This window comes from Narcine bancroftii, chromosome 3 (assembly GCF_036971445.1).
Source record: "Narcine bancroftii isolate sNarBan1 chromosome 3, sNarBan1.hap1, whole genome shotgun sequence".
NCBI lineage: Eukaryota > Metazoa > Chordata > Chondrichthyes > Torpediniformes > Narcinidae > Narcine > Narcine bancroftii.
The window spans coordinates 271,029,089-271,046,065 of NC_091471.1; the positions used below are offsets into that span (position 1 = coordinate 271,029,089).

General features: G+C 41.9%; 1 long non-coding RNA gene across 1 annotated transcript in view; it reads left to right on the forward strand.

The window, feature by feature from the left end:
- The window catches only part of LOC138756487 (uncharacterized), an 88,602-nt gene that overhangs the window by 57,390 nt on the left and 14,235 nt on the right, over positions 1-16,977 (forward strand). The window contains exon 5 of the long non-coding RNA XR_011353095.1: positions 15,979-16,051. This is a non-coding gene — a long non-coding RNA (uncharacterized lncRNA). The remainder of the gene's footprint in view (positions 1-15,978; positions 16,052-16,977) is intronic.

The window sequence follows — 16,977 nt, forward strand, 5'->3', positions numbered from 1 at the left end:
TTCCCAGGTAACATTTGTAAACTGAAATGGTGTAAAGTGACTATTATTGGAGGCTACTTTCATAAAAGTGAAAACCCATTCAAATCCTTTCTTAAAAGAAAATACGGTTTTCTTTGTAAAGGAAGATATTTGTAATTCTGGTATTTGTAAAGTGGGGTACACCTTTACCATCTCTAACAAGAGGAATCTGAACAACCTACTATTGGCATCCAAGAGGAAAATAAAAAATGGTCAGGTTTTAAGGTCTGAACTCTTCAAACCCAAAGGGTTCTGACCTGAAATGTTAATGACCTTGCTCTTATGCTCTTTGCCTGAGCTAATAAGGATAAGTATCATGTGCCTTTTTAACCACCTTTACAAACTGTATCATTAGATACAGGATACTCCAATATATATATGATGGTCTGTACGTATGACGGTCTGTGGATTAGGAATGGTGATGCGGGGAAAGTGTGGTGAAGTGGGGAGGGGCAGCTTGAAGTTGGTCTAGGACCAAAAACATTCTTTGAAGAGGATGAATGACAAGCTGGTTGATGTAGTGAGACTGAATAAGATGGTCCAACCTCTTCCCTACGACTCTCTGCTTGGCTTGCTGCTCTCTCAACAGACTCGCCAAGGCAAATAGCGCCTTTGGAAGACTACACAAAAGAGTCTGGAAAAACAACAAACTGAAAAACCTCACAAAGATTAGCGTATACAGAGCCGTTGTCATACCCACACTCCTGTTTGGCTCCGAATCATGGGTCCTCTACTGGCATCACCTACGGCTCCTAAAACGCTTCCACCAGCATTGTCTCCGCTCCATCATCAACATTCATTGGAACGACTTCATCTCCAACATCGAAGTACTTGAGATGGCAGAGGCCGACAGCATCAAATCCACGCTGCTGAAGATCCAACTGCGCTGGGTAGGTCACGTCTCCAGAATGGAGGACCATCGCCTTCCCAAGATCGTGTTATATGGCAAGCTCTCCACTGGCCACCGTGACAGAGGTGCACCAAAGAAGAGGTACAAGGACTGCCTAAAGAAATCTCTTGGTGCCTGCCACATTGACCCCCGCCAGTGGGCTGATCTCGCCTCCAACCGTGCATCTTGGCACCTCACAGTTCGGCGGGCAGCAACCTCCTTTGAAGAAGACCGCAGAGCCTACCTCACTGACAAAAGACAAAAGAGGAAAAACCCAACACCCAACCCATACCCTCCAATTTTCCCTTGCAACCGCTGCAACCGTGTCTGCCTGTCCCGCATCAGACTTGTCAGCCACAAACGAGCCTGCAGCTGACGTGGACATTACCCCTCCATAAATCTTCGTCTGCGAAGCCAAGCCAAAGAAAAGAAGAAATCTCTCAATATCGGGATAACTTTAAAGTCAATCTGAATTCTTCAAGGTCCAAGATGCCCTGTTCGTGGAAGATAAGCTCCTGCATTTTTAAATTGTGTGGAAATCTCTCTTGGGTTTGAAGAAAGTAGATAATGCTTTACCCTTCACGGGCAGTGCCATTTTCAATAATCTGTACTGATCCCTTGAGATTTATTGTGTAGAACCAAAAATAGTTAACTTCAGCAATGAGGTCATGGAATAATACACAAATGGTCAAGAAATCATAGAAACTACTGTTAATCCTTTTTTATGTGCAGGAAACAATTGCTGTTTTCCTCAGAATTTAAGGCCCTTTATTGTTGATAAGGAGGTTCAATGTGCTGTTACTGTTTCAGATGCAAGGTACTGATTAACTAATTAACATTTCTGAGAACTGCAAGAATGTTTGCAGAGTAATTTCACTTGGTAGATGCAGAAATTGAGTGGGTTGAGAATCAGTAGGTGATGAGATTGGTCAATGTGATCAGCCGGCTAGAATATAATAGATTATTAGTGCACAGAGGGGGGGCTATTCAGCCCATCATGCCCATGCCAATATTTTGAAAGAATGCTTTTCCTCTTTTCCTAAAGCCTCGTGCAGATTATTCCTTTTCAAACTACAGCAGCACAAGGACAGCTTCTCCTCTGCTGTCAGATTTCTGAATGAACAATAAGTTACAGACACTACCTCATTTTTTGGGGGGAAAATTTTATTTATCATTTGTATCGATGCAAAGTATAAATTCAATAATATAGTAACTTAATAAACCATACAAAATGATACAATAAATCTTTAATTTTCTTCCCAAAGCCCCTCCCCGCCAAAAGAGGAAAAAAGGAAAGTAAAGGAAACAACAGCTATTTCTACATATTTAATATTACTAACATATAAAATATTCATTATTTTTATAATTACTAACTGAGAGGGGAGGGCAAAGTGGAGGATGTGGATGGACTTTTATTCAGAAAATCTAGATATGGTTCCCAACTTTTATAAAAGTTCCCAATTTGATTCCTTAAAATATAAGTATTTTTTTCTAAATTTATACAGTTTTGCATTTCAATCTGCCATCTGTCTATTTTTACCAAATTCTCAGTTTTCCATATTACTGCTATACATTTCTTTGCTATCACTTCGGCTATGTTTTTTTCTTGATATTTAACCAATTTCAATTTTATATCTTCTTCATAAATATTCCCAAGTAAAAATATTCATGGATCTTTATCTTCAGACACTACCTCACTTTGTCTTTCTCTTTTCCTTGCACTATTTTTTATTTATTTTGTGAATGTGGTTTATATAAATGTTTGCACGGCGACGCTGCCGCAAAACAAATTTTGCGACGTGTTCATGACAATCAATTCTGATTCTGAAGCTATATCTAATTTCTAGTTACTGTATAAAATAAACAAACATGGAGCAGCCAGGTGATACTATGAACAGCTACCCCTATACACAAGGGACTGCTAAAATAGGGCTATATCATCATTTATTCTCTTTGAAGGCTAAGGACGCAAATGACTTTCTTTATGTACTTTTGGTAAGTTCCATTTGCAACTGAGTAGCAGTAATCTTCTCATTTGATCTTATTTTGCCCTTTGGAATAAATGTTTTGATACTGATTTCAAAATAATTCCTGATAGACATCATCATTTTGTTTTTTCTTAAGTGAAGAATGCTGATTTGCAGCTTGGAAATAGACCCTCTTACTAGATTCCATATTCATAGTAGGGTAGATATCATACCAGCAAAGAATGTTCCTCCCACTAATGCTTCCCGCTGAGTTCCTCTTGCAGGTAAACAAGATAGTCTACAGATGCTGGAAACACACAAAATGCTGATGGAACTCAGCGATTCAGGCAGCATTCTTGCAATGTTTTGCCGCTGCATTGCTATGTCTCCTTGAGGTCTGCCAATCCTTTTAATATTTTTATTGGTTTCATCATATAAATTTATAAAATAGAATATTAACAAATCTTATAGAATAATACAGGTGGTATTGTAATCTGTCCTTCTTTGGCTTGGCTTCGCGGACGAAGATTTATGGAGGGGGTAAAAAGTCCACGTCAGCTGCAGGCTCGTTTGTGGCTGACAAGTCCGATGCGGGACAGGCAGACACGATTGCAGCGGTTGCAAGGGAAAATTGGTTGGTTGGGGTTGGGTGTTGGGTTTTTCCTCCTTTGCCTTTTGTCAGTGAGGTGGGCTCTGCGGTCTTCTTCAAAGGAGGTTGCTGCCCGCCAAACTGTGAGGCGCCAAGATGCACGGTTTGAGGCGTTATCAGCCCACTGGCGGTGGTCCATGTGGCAGGCACCAAGAGATTTCTTTAGGCAGTCCTTGTACCTTTTCTTTGGTGCACCTCTGTCACGGTGGCCAGTGGAGAGCTCGCCATATAACACGATCTTGGGAAGGCGATATTGTAATCTATGTTACATTAAAAAGAAGTTTAAAAAACACTAACCACTATTTTACTATCTAACTTCACCCTACAGAGGCTATTGGCTTAACACGGACAGACCACTACTGATATCTTAAAAAAAAGGTAACCAATGGGGTCATAAACCAGAAAATAGTTTTTGGAAATAATTGAGAAAAGAACCTCATAAAGAAACAAAATTAAGATTCATTTCAGTAGTGGAACATCTAATTATTTCCAAAGTCAGACATGCCAACATAACAGACAACCATTGAGTATGAGTGGGAGGGACGGCATCTTTCCATCTCATTGAAATGGCCCTTCTAGTGATAAGGGGAGTGAGGGCAACTACACAGGGTTGTAATACATTCAATATCTTATTCCACTTGTTCCAAAGAGCGTGAGAAAAGCATTTGGAGTAAAAGTAATATTAAGAACTAAAGACAAGGTACGAAATTGGATTAATTGTTCAAAAAAGGCAAGACTTTGGTCAGTAAAAGTATCTAAAAAAGATTGGACACCTAAATTTTACCAATGATGGAAACCGATAATCTTGAACCAACAGTTAAAAAAAATAATTACCTAAAATAGGACAAATTAATAAGAATCTATGGTACCCAAAATTGAACCAGATTCTCAATGTATGTCTAACAACAAAATCAGCGGTTAGTTTAGAGACCAGAAAGGTAAAGGTGCTCCAAGTATTGGTAGATTTAATTTCTAAACGAATCCATCTTGAAGCCCCTAAATTTTCCTTGTAATATATCTAATGTCATCTGCCCAATAATAAAACCAGAAGTTAGGTAATGTTAAACCCGTGTTCCTTTTAGTATTTTGAAGGAAAACATTTTTGAGATGGGGATGCTTGTTTTTCCATATAAAAGAAGATCTGATATAATCAAAAAAAGGATTTGGGAACAAAAACAGGTACAGCTTGAAAAATATATAAAAATTTAGAAAGAATATTCATCTTGACCATATTAACGCATCCAATTAATGCTATCAAAAGAGGGGAACATCGTGTCAAGGACTTCTTCACATGACTCATTAGGGTAAGAACATTTTCTTTAAACAAATTATTGACCTTCTTAAATAGTTACCTCGATAGTGAAACAGTAAATCAGTTTAAACAATAAATCAGTCCTCTGGAAGTACAAGTGAAGGTTGCTTCACTTGAAAGGCCTGCTTGGGGATCTGGGACCGTGGTGAGGGAGGGGGTGTGTGCGCAAGTGGTGCACCTCCTGCTGCCACAGGGGGAAATCAGGCCAAGGCCCCAGACTGTGGTGCTCCCTCACTATGGTCTCAGTCCCCAAGCAGGCCTTTTAAGTGAAGCCACATTTCACTTGTGTATCCACAGGACTGATTTACTGCATCTGGTGCTCCCTTTGTGGCCTTCCCTACATTGGAGAGATCAGTTGCAGATTGGAAAATCGCTTCGCTGAGCACTTCCTCTCCATCCGCCACAACAATGACCTCCCAGTAGCCAACCATTTCAATTCTGAGTCATACTCCTGGGCGCACGTGTTTGTTCGTGACCTTATGTACTGTCTTAACCTGACCACCCAGTTTGGAGGAACACCTTATTTTCCCTCTGAATACACTCCAGTTAGATGGCACTAACATCGACCTCTTTGCTTTCTGCTAACCAGTTCACTGTTCCTTTCCCCTCCCCTTTCCAGTTTTTCTAGTTCTTCCCTCCTTTCCCTCTCCACCCACCCAGCCATCCCTCCTCCTCGATGGCTGCTGTCCCCTCCCTCCCTTCTCCACTTATCATCTTCTGCCTTTGCCCCTCTTCCCCCCACCATCCTTTTGCACAGACGCCTGCCGACTGTCTTTCATACCTGATGAAGGGCTCAAGGCCAAAACGTTGGTTCTGTATCTTTACCTTTGCAGCATAAAGGCACTGTTTAACCTGCTGAGTTTCCCCAGCATTTTGTGTTTTTATTTCAGCCATGGTGCCTACAGATTTTCGTGATTTACTCCTGTTTACACTGAACCACATTCATTCTACATTTTATTCTCCCCACGTTCTCAGCTGTAAGATTGATGAACGGAATCCTGTAACCTTGGGTCCCTTATTAATGAAAGTGAGAAAATTATTACAGAATACTGATACATTTATTTTACATTATATTTCAATGTCTGCATGTGATTATTATGTGCTCTGTGAGAAATGTGTGTACTATGATCAGTGAAACACTCTTTTCTCTGGTTGTATATGTACAGTCAGATGATGCAAGGATCGACAACGAGATAGACAACAGACTCGCCAAGGCAAATAGCGCCTTTGGAAGACTACACAAAAGAGTCTGGAAAAACAACCAACTGAAAAACCTCACAAAGATTAGCGTATACAGAGCCGTTGTCATACCCACACTCCTGTTCGGCTCCGAATCATGGATCCTCTACCGGCATCACCTACGGCTCCTAGAACGCTTCCACCAGCGTTGTCTCCGCTCCATCCTCAACATCCATTGGAGCGACTTCATCCCTAACGTCGAAGTACTCGAGATGGCAGAGGCCGACAGCATCGAATCCACGCTGCTGAAGATCCAGATGCGCTGGGTGGGTCACGTCTCCAGAATTGAAGACCATCGCCTTCCCAAGATCGTGTTCTATGGCGAGCTCTCCACTGGCCACCGTGACAGAGGTGCACCAAAGAAAAGGTACAAGGACTGCCTAAAGAAATCTCTTGGTGCCTGCCACATTGACCACCGCCAGTGGGCTGATCTCGCCTCAAACCGTGCATCTTGGCGCCTCACAGTTTGGCAGGCAGCAACCTCCTTTGAAGAAGACCGCAGAGCCCACCTCACTGACAAAAGGCAAAGGAGGAAAAACCCAACACCCAACCCCAACCCACCAATTTTCCCCTGCAACCGCTGCAACCGTGTCTGCCTGTCCCGCATCGGACTTGTCAGCCACAAACGAGCCTGCAGCTGACGTGGACTTTTTACCCCCTCCATAAATCTTCGTCCGCGAAGCCAAGCCAAAGATATGTACAGTCAGATGATGATAAAATTTAACATGAATTCCTCTTTAGAATCTGTTGCCTAACTACTTACTACAGGCAATTTTACAGAACTTTATTAAACCAATTTTTAACCTTATTTACCCACCAACCTGCTTATCTTTGGCATGTGGGAGGAAACCGGAACACACAAAATAAACCTGCTCAGTCCCATGGAAAACGTACAAAGTCCACACAGCCAGCACTCAAAGTCAGGATTGAACGCAGGTCTCTGCCACTGTGATTGTCGCCACTCTACTAGCTGTGCCTTCCATTGGAAGGCTAAATAGATAGTTTATCTAATCAGGTTTGTGGTATGGTATTGAGTAATTTGATCTCTGCTTCCAGCCCTATTCTCTGATGAGGTACCTTCTTGCATCAGCTCAGTGATTTTAACAAATCTTAGTGCCCCTACCACTAAAGTAAGAAAAAAAAATCAATCAGGATTTTCCCCTTTGTCTTGTCCAGTGGCAACATTTGAAAAGAACTGTCTGCATTTTTCTGACCTTCTGAGGTTACAAAGTTCAACCATCAGTCAGTTTATTTAAAATGGGTTTCTGTCTCAGCAGAATAAAGACCAGAGAAACTTCAAGTATAGTCATAAAAAAAATCATTTACTCATACCAACAAGCATTGCTCCAAGGCTCGAGTGACAAGAGAATCAAAGTTGAACTATGAAGTTCTTGATGGTGAAATAACCCAGCAATACTCATTGACTCAGCTCAGTCAGATAAAGTCTATTAATGGTGTGGCATTGTACCCAGGTGTTTCAACTGTGTGGCATTGTACCCCAGTGTTTCAACAGTGTGGCATTGTATCCCAGTGTTTCAACGGTGTGGCATTGTGTCCCAATGCATTAACAGTGTGGCATTGTACCCCAGTGTTTCAATGGTGTAGCATTGTATCCCAGTATATTAACGATGTGGCATTGTACCCCAGTGTATTAATGGTGTGGCATTGTACCCCAGTGTATTAATGGTGTGGCATTGTATCCCAGTGTATTAATGGTGTGGCATTGTATCCCAGTGTATCAACTGTGTGGCATTGTACCCCAGTGTTTCAATGGTGTAGCATTGTATCCCAGTATATTAACGATGTGGCATAGTGTCCCAGTATATTAACGATGTGGCATTGTATCCCAGTGTATTAATGGTGTGGCATTGTATCCCAGTGTATCAACTGTGTGGCATTGTACCCCAGTGTTTCAATGGTGTAGCATTGTATCCCAGTATATTAACGATGTGGCATTGTGTCCCAGTGTATTAATGGTGTGGCATTGTGTCCCAATGCATTAACAGTGTGGCATTGTGCCCCAGTGTTTCAATGGTGTAGCATTGTATCCCAGTATATTAACGATGTGGCATTGTATCCCAGTGTTTCAACGGTGTGGCATTGTGTCCCAATGCATTAACAGTGTGGCATTGTACCCCAGTGTTTCAATGGTGTAGCATTGTATCCCAGTATATTAACGATGTGGCATTGTACCCCAGTGTATTAATGGTGTGGCATTGTACCCCAGTGTATTAATGGTGTGGCATTGTATCCCAGTGTATTAATGGTGTGGCATTGTATCCCAGTGTATTAACGATGTGGCATTGTACCCCAGTGTTTCAACAGTGTGGCATTGTATCCCAGTGTATTAACGATGTGTCATTGTATCCCAGTGTATCAACAGTGTGGCATTGTATCCCAGTGTATCAACGGTGTGGCATTGTACCCCAGTGTATTAACGGTGTGGCATTGTATCCCAGTGTATCAACGGTGTGGCATTGTACCCCAGTGTGACTCAGCTCCTTCAGGAGAAACTGGTAAAATGTAGTTTGAGAAACAGGACTCAGAGAGACACTACACACAATTTCTACTTGGTTGCTTAAACAAATATCTAGTATTGGAATCATTGACTGTGTTAGATTTGATTACTATTTCTTGCCAAATTAGATACAGTGTGAAAATAAAAAGCCTGTACAAAATTAATCTGGACAACTTTAAACATGATCCAAGTGATTTGTTTATCCACACTATAAACCCAACCACAATTCTCCTTGTCCTTTTTAATTGCAAACAGTCTTTGATCAAAATTTAGTCAGGGTACGTATGCATTGTTCACAGAGCAAGAAACATGTTGCCAGTTAAACTCAAACATTCAATAAATAATAATATTTTGGGATTATATATTAGCCAATAACAATGACATAGATGGAAATATGACTGGTTTTGAATGAACCAGGATCAAAATGGAAGCAATGTCAGCTGGGGATGGGTTAAAGACATTAGGGAGATTGTCGATCTGGTAATTATTTATATGTAAAGGGATTTTCTCCAGCATTTTTAAGTTGCCCAATAATGGAAATACTATATAGAATTTAGTATTTGACAGGTGTTCCAAGATACAGATTGCATTGAAGGAGTTATTTTTCATATTTATTGTCAGAGTACATACATGACATCACATACAATCCCGAGATTCTTTTTTCCTGTGAGAAAATTACCACTGATTGGTAGTGCAAAAAAGCTGTACACAATGTACATATGTAAACAAATAAACAAATGCCAACAAATAGACTGTGTAACACAGAGAGGGAAAAAATAAAGTGCAAAATAGTCTTTAAATGAATTCCCGATTGAGTTTATTGTTGAGGAGTCTGATGGTGGAGGGGGAGCAGCTGTTCCTGAACCTGGTGATGCGAGTCTTGTGGCTCTTAGACCTCTGTCCTGATGGTAGCAGTGAGATCAGAGAGTGTGCTGAGTGGTGTGGATCCTTGATGATTATGGTCTGGAGGTGAGGAAATCCATGATCCAATTACACAGTGGGGTGTTGAGTCATAATATGCTTATTATGACAAAGAACTTGAATTAATCCAGATGTTTAGCCAAGTGAGATTAGAACAAATTTGGTAGAAACCTGGAATAATATTGAATGATGTGACTCTGTACCAGTTATATTGGATAGAATTTCAGTCATCTACCAGTGGTAGATTGAATAAGACCAGTCAATTTTTACACTATCAACAAAGCAACATACATATATCGTTAAAGTTCCAGAGCAATAATTATCTGTGTTTGCTGCAGATAGAAAATGATCACTGATCACCTTGCTGTCTGCTAATAGCAATGTGGCTATCTTGTGAGAATATACTGAGGAGCCCTCTTACATGGTAGAACTCTCCAAAGACTGAATTTTCAGCATGAACTGAACACCAATTGTCCACAATATCACATGCACACTTATCTTTCATAACAACACTGATATGTTAATTAAGACACTTAATTCAGCAATAGTGTTATCTTCTTTCTTTCTCTTTGGCTTGGCTTCGCGGATGAAGATTTATGGAGGGGGTAAATGTCCACGTCAGCTGCAGGCTCATTTGTGGCTGACAAGTCCGATGCGGGACAGGCAGACAAGGTTGCACCGGTTGCAGGGGAAAATTGGTTGGTTGGGGTTGGGTGTTGGGTTTTTCCTCCTTTGCCTTTTGTCAGTGAGGTGGGCTCTGCGGTCTTCTTCAAAGGAGGTTGCTGCCCGCCGAACTGTGAGGCGCCAAGATGCACGGTTTGAGGCGATTTCAGCCCACTGGCGGTGGTCAACGTGGCAGGCACCAAGAGATTTCTTTAGGCAGTCCTTGTACCTTTTCTTTGGTGCACCTCTGTCACGGTGGCCAGTGGAGAGCTCGCAATATAACACGATCTTAGGAAGGCGATGGTCCTCCATTCTGGAGACGTTTCCCACCCAGCGCAGCTGGATCTTCAGCAGTGTTATAACACTTGAGAAACCTGTGCATACTCGCCAGAGACCATCAAGAAAAGCTCTAGGCAGCCTTTCAAGGTTAGATTGAGTTTTCAGCTGTTTTTTAAAGTAATATTTTGCTCCAAGTTCTGCATTGAGCTCTTGCGGTGTGAATCTGGAAAACAGATAGCAGCAATTCCTTTGTTCTTGTTCACAAGCTGCATAAAGATAAAGCAACCCAGTCACTGAACCTTGCCTGTTCGCCAAAAAAATTCCCTGCATCTCCCTGTCACAGCAACTACCTGTAAATATATTTTGACTGTGGCTATATTTTGTCTCCTTCCACTCTATCCTGAAACCAATGGCAGATTAACCATTAGGCTGAGTAGGCAGAAGCCTAAGGACCTGGAAGGTAAGGGGACCTGTCGCAACCACTGGTACACCAATGCAACGACTTGCGCTTGCGTTGTCCTGGATGAGCCCATCACAGGGAGCAGAATTCTTTTCATGGGGCACAGCAAGAGAGAGGTCAATGTTTATACCCACAATGCAATGCGGTGCAGAAACCGTTCCATTTCGCCCGCCTTAAAAAGAATACACGATCTGCAACTAAACCAAGTGATCTTCCGTAATGACATCATCACACACAGCACCCGCCCACTCAACCCCACTCCCCATTTTCCACCAACGCTCGTCTTCGGAAACCTGTCACTCTCTCAGCCCACATCCAGGCCAGTCGCCACCACGTGCCCCATTCTCCCCGTCGGATTTGGCAATGAAAACTGTCCATCATGTTCCCTCACCCCTGCGCGTTGGTCACCCGGACAGTGAGGGGGACCGTGCTTCTTTTTGCAAAGTAAAAACATGGAAATGCTGGAGGAACTCAGTAGGTCTCGCAGCGTCCACAGGAGTTAAAACTATCACTATATTTCTGTGGAGCTGATGTTTCCTTTTTTAAGAAGTATTCTCCATTCTCCTTTGTTATTTTGTATTGAGACTGTATTTAGAACTGATTTTATTTATCCTTTTGTAACTAACAGACTTTTCAAATTATTTGGAGCTGGCAGATGGCTTCTGTAAGGTAAAATTTTGTTTGATTTTAATGAAGTTTTTCCTCCTCTCCCCCAACCAAACACCAACTGGTGAATTCCCAGTACATCCCTGGCAGATAAATTTAGAATATGTGAGGGCATCGTGCCCAAAGGCTAATAAATGGAACAATTTCACTTTATTCTGTTCAACGAAGGTAGGGGCTGTGGGGCAGGAGAGCACGGTCTGGGTGGGGGGGGGGGCCTTACTAAAGCTCAGCCTAGGGCCCGGGTGGTAGTTAATCTGCTGCTACAACCAATCTGAATATCAATCATTTGCATAAATTGATATTTCAAAAATAACATTTTTTAAATGCTGGCACTGCCAGAGCTGTTGGTGCACACCCAGGGAAAGTGGGGAGCCAAGATACAGTGCTCCCCTGTGGGGTTCTACCACACAATCTACCAGATGCCCGATGACGGTGGCTGTCTTAAACTCTGCAGGAACAATGGATTGCTGCAGTGAAGTGTTGAAAATGTCTGTCAAGAACTCCGTCAATTAGTCTGCGCAGTCCTTCAGTACCTGGCTAGGTATGTTGTCTGGTCCTGCTGCCTTGTGTGGGTTCACCCATACGATATACAGTCCAATATACTGTTAGCGCAGCTGTACTGGTGTTTTGTTCAGGCATTATGACAGCACATTGAGCTTGGCCATCCCCAATAATAAACCAGGTTCATATTACAGGTTCAAAAAGGTATATCTTCTTGCCTTGGGTTTTGATATTCAACATTTAAATTTCAAAAGTAATGAGTACCCATATGAGATATAGAATTAAAATAGCAGTTTTACATTTACCGAGAAATGTTATCCTTGTTGCCCCTTGATGCATTTGCACAAGAAAATTTGTATTATATAGTAATAGAGTTAGTTTGCATCCATTCACAAATATATTGGATGTATCTAATGTAAGTGTGTTCTTTGGCATCACTGGGTGCCTATTTTGCACTTCAAAGTGACATGAAGTTGTGCTTGATTTCTGTTTATTACTGAACTTCTAGCTAATATAACTAGAATCAGAATTTATTGCCATGGACATGTCACGAAATCTGTTGTTTTGCGGCAACATCACAAGTGCAAAATTGCTATATATGACTTTTTAAAACTAAATAAATTAGTGCATAAAGAAGAGAAAGTGGGGACATGTCTGGAGTTCTTTGCCTATTCAGAGATCTGATGGCAGAGGGGAAGAAGCCGTTTCTGTACAGTTTGGTGTTCATCTTCAGGCTCCTGTACCTCCTTCCCAATGGTAGCAGTGAGTGGAGGCCATGGCCTGGGTGGTGAGGGTCATTGAGGAAAGAGCTTGCTTTCTTGAGACACCACCTCTTGTAGATGCCCTTGATGGAGTGAAAATTGATGCCTGTGATGGGGCTGGCACCTCCATACCAGCTCTTCACGGAACACCTGAAGAAATTTGCCAGAATCTTTGGTGACGTATCAAATCTCAACAAAGTATAGCCACTGGCGAGCCTTCTTTGTGGTTGCATCGACATGGAGGCCCCAGGATAGATCACCAGAAATGTGGCTTATTCTGCTTATTCCTTGAAGAAGGGCTCAGGCCCGAATCGTCGACAATATATCTTTGTCCCTTATGGACCCTGAAAGACTGGCTGAGTTCCTCAGCATTTCACTGTACTTTTACTTCAGACACATTGACCCCCAGGAATTTGAAGTTCTTAAACCTTTCCACTGCTGACCCCCCTCAGTGAGGACTGGTTTGTGTTCCCCTTTCCCTTTCTAAATTCCATGATCAGTTTCTTGGTTTTGCTGACGTTGAGTGAAAGGTGATATTTGTGACACCACTCAACCAGCTGATCTATCTTACGCTTCCTCTTGACCATCTGTGATTCTGCCGACAACAGTGGTGCTATTGGCGAATTTGTAGATGGCACCTGAATTGTGCTTTTCTACACAATCATGGGTGTAGAGTGAGTGGAACAGTGGGCTAAGCACGTATCCTTGTGCCTGTGTTGATTGTCAGTGAGGAGGAGATATTATGTTTTCAAGCTGCCTTGTAAATTTGCCCAGTTAGTGCCCCACTCACAAAGCAGCTTGAAAGGATCTGACCCGGCCAGTGGGATCCAAAATCAACTGGGTCCCTGCCCTACCTCACTGGCATCACAGGGAAACACCTGCTGAAGTGTCTGCCATGATAGGGGGAGAGAGGGGTCACCACAATTTGGGGGAGTGAGGTTGCTGACATGAAGGGAGAGTCTGCATGATGTGTCACCTACCGCATCATCGCTGGGGCAAGATCCCCCTTAAATCACAATTTTAGCAATTTACTGGGTCAATTTCCCACCCCCCCTGCCCCCCCTCCCCTGCCCCCCCCCCTCCGCCCCAGATTGAAAGGTACTGGAAGCACCTTTAGCCCACTAATTGCTACCTGAGTCTCTGGAGGATAAAAACACCTATTGTTTCCAATTTGTCCTGACTTCACACCAACTATATAATTTCACAAACTATATAATTTTACCTGCTGAGGTAAAACCTTTCCCCACATCTTAGATAAAGCACAACTTTGCAATGAATCTGTCTAATACCCATTTGAATAAAATTATTTTTGCTCCTTTATTGAAAAATGCTTTAATCTGTTTATTTAAACAGCTCCTGTAGAACCGAAAAGTGAATTTGGTGCAAACCTATTGAGTTCATATCGCGTGGCCTAATTTCAAGGCCTAACAATATTCAGACTGAGCTATAAATCAGGAGACTCTGCATGTTCTGGGAGGTTTTATGTGTTTTTAATGCTACTTGAGAGACTGAATATAGGCAGTTAAAGAGTTAACTACTATCTGCCCTCACTCTTTTTTTTTTTAAAAATTTTTTTTTCACACCATAAATCACATTAGCCATGATATACACTATTTCTTTTTCACACATATACAGTTCTATCTGCCCTCACTCTTGAAACAATGTAAAAGCCAGTAGCCTGTTAATGTTGTTCCTGGGGCGAGAATCTTAAATGTGACCAGCAAAACTGCAGTCACATGACCTAGATTCATTTCATTTTGCTACAGTTTTCTATCTTACTTCCTCCAGGCAATACTAGTCCATGAGTGATGTCAGAGAGCAATATAAGAATGTTTCTGATTTATTGAAGCCCTGCTATCTAATTTTCGAGTGATCCATTTGTTAATTTCCAGGGTTCACTTGTGAACTACTTTTGATTCTGATTTATTTTGCACAATATGGAATATATATAAACACACACACTCACACTCATATGCAAATACACATATGCGCACACACACACACACACACACACACACACACACACACACACACACGCACACACGCACACACACACACACACACACACACACACACACACACACACACACACACACAGAGTTTACAGCAGCTGTGGGAAATAGTGGACAATTAATAATGAACATGGGGAAAAGAGCATGGGGACAAAACACACACACACACACACACACACACACACACACACACACACACACACACACACACACGCTCAGTATTCTAGACAAATACAAAGACAGACCTTCTCACAATGTCTGTGGGTTTCCTCCGGGTGCTCCGGTTTCCTCCCACCCTGCAAAAGCTTAGGGGGTTTGGAGGGTAATTGGTGTATTAGGGTGGCACAGGCCCATAGGCTGGAAGGTCCTGTTATCATTCTGTATGTCTAAATTTAAAAATATTAATCTGGGAATGGTATCATTTGGATCCCACAACAGATTATAACTGAATGTGAGATCTCACTGATTTCAATGAGGATCATGGAGCTGCAGGACTCAAAGGGAAATAAGATGATTTTAAAAAAATGTTTAAAGTTATTTTTATGTTTTAAATACTTTAATATTTATTGTTATATTTTCTTCAGTTATTCTGACTTTTGATTATTGCTCAATATCAGAGATGTTTAACCCCGCTACCCCATGTGTAGTGTGAATAAAAACTCTCACGACTGGAAGGAGAACAAATGCTTTTATTAGCTCATACCTAAGGGTAAGGTTCAACAGTCGTCTTCAGAAGGGTTCTGGGATTAGGCGGAAAACCAGGGTTATATGTGGGCAGAGCCAGGAGGCAGGGCAAGCGAGCAGCACGACACACTACCAGTGAATCCCAATTCACTGCACCGTGTGCCCAACTCAGGAATATTTCAGGCTGGCCAGACTACTGTGAATCTTGCAGGTCCACGAGTGGGGGTTGTAGCTGGGAAAGGCAAGGGTTGGAGCCATCAAGATCCGACACTTTAGGTCCACAGTTTAGGCTGAATGATTCTGAATGAGCGTTTGTCCTAATGTATCTTTCATATTTTGAGTAGCATTGGTGGAAGTCACTCTGTGACTGTCCCTCTCTTTAGCTAGACTACAATTCGCGGCCAGAGATGAATGTGACTGTCATTGTTTTCTTCTGCAGTGTTTGTGACCTGGACAATAGTAGTACTTTGAAATAGGATTGTAGCAACAAGCCTCAAGAATGAGAGACATTGGTAAGTTAAATGCAGGTCCACCCAATTGTTAAAATGGTGTATGTCTGTGATAGTACAGATCTATCACCAATGTACATAGTGTATATAGTTACTGTATCTAGACTGTGCTTACATCGATTGGCTGAGAGCTAAGCCACGCCTATTGTCTGGGCCTTAAAGGGTTGTGTCCCTAGCCAGGTCGGATCATTCCGGACTGGTCGGCCACCTGTGAAGAGCTCCGGTCTTTTGCTAATAAAAGCCTTGGTTTGGATCAACAAGTCTTTGGTTCTTTCGATGAGCTCTACAATGTCATACTTTTGCATTTTGAAAAAAAAGTCACACCAGCTGACAAAATTTGAGGTCAAACCCACATTCAAATAAAAGTCCCTCCCATCCCTCATCAAAGGGTAACCAATCCCTGCCACCTGAAACCAGTGCATTCAGAGAAGAAGAAAATAAACAGAGAGGAAGTGTGAAAGGAGGTGTACTGTCGATTAATTTATTCAGATTAGATCCATGCAAAATAGAAAAACAGATAGCACATCAGTAAGTCAATAATTATGTTTAATAATTAGCAATGTCTAACTGAAATTGTGCTACAAGCCATCAGGGGTACTGATATAAAAATTAATTTATCACTAGTTGGTCTGAAAGATTATAGTGAAGGAATATTGCAGATGATATTGACCCAGAATTGGTTCCATTGGTTTGAAGGTCTCAAATGTGAACTCACTAACCTTATTTAAAGGGGTATTGTCAGTTAATAGCTATGTTAACAACAGTATATTCCAGTAAGGGGTTTTCCAGGTATTTCCTCCTGTTTTTATGGAAGAGCTGCCTTGCGAGTGTTGAGGTTGCACTTTCTCAAACAAATGTTCATTGTTCAGACCATGGCTGGCTCGTCAAACATGGAGGGGCACACAACTAAGCATCGGAATTTCATTAGT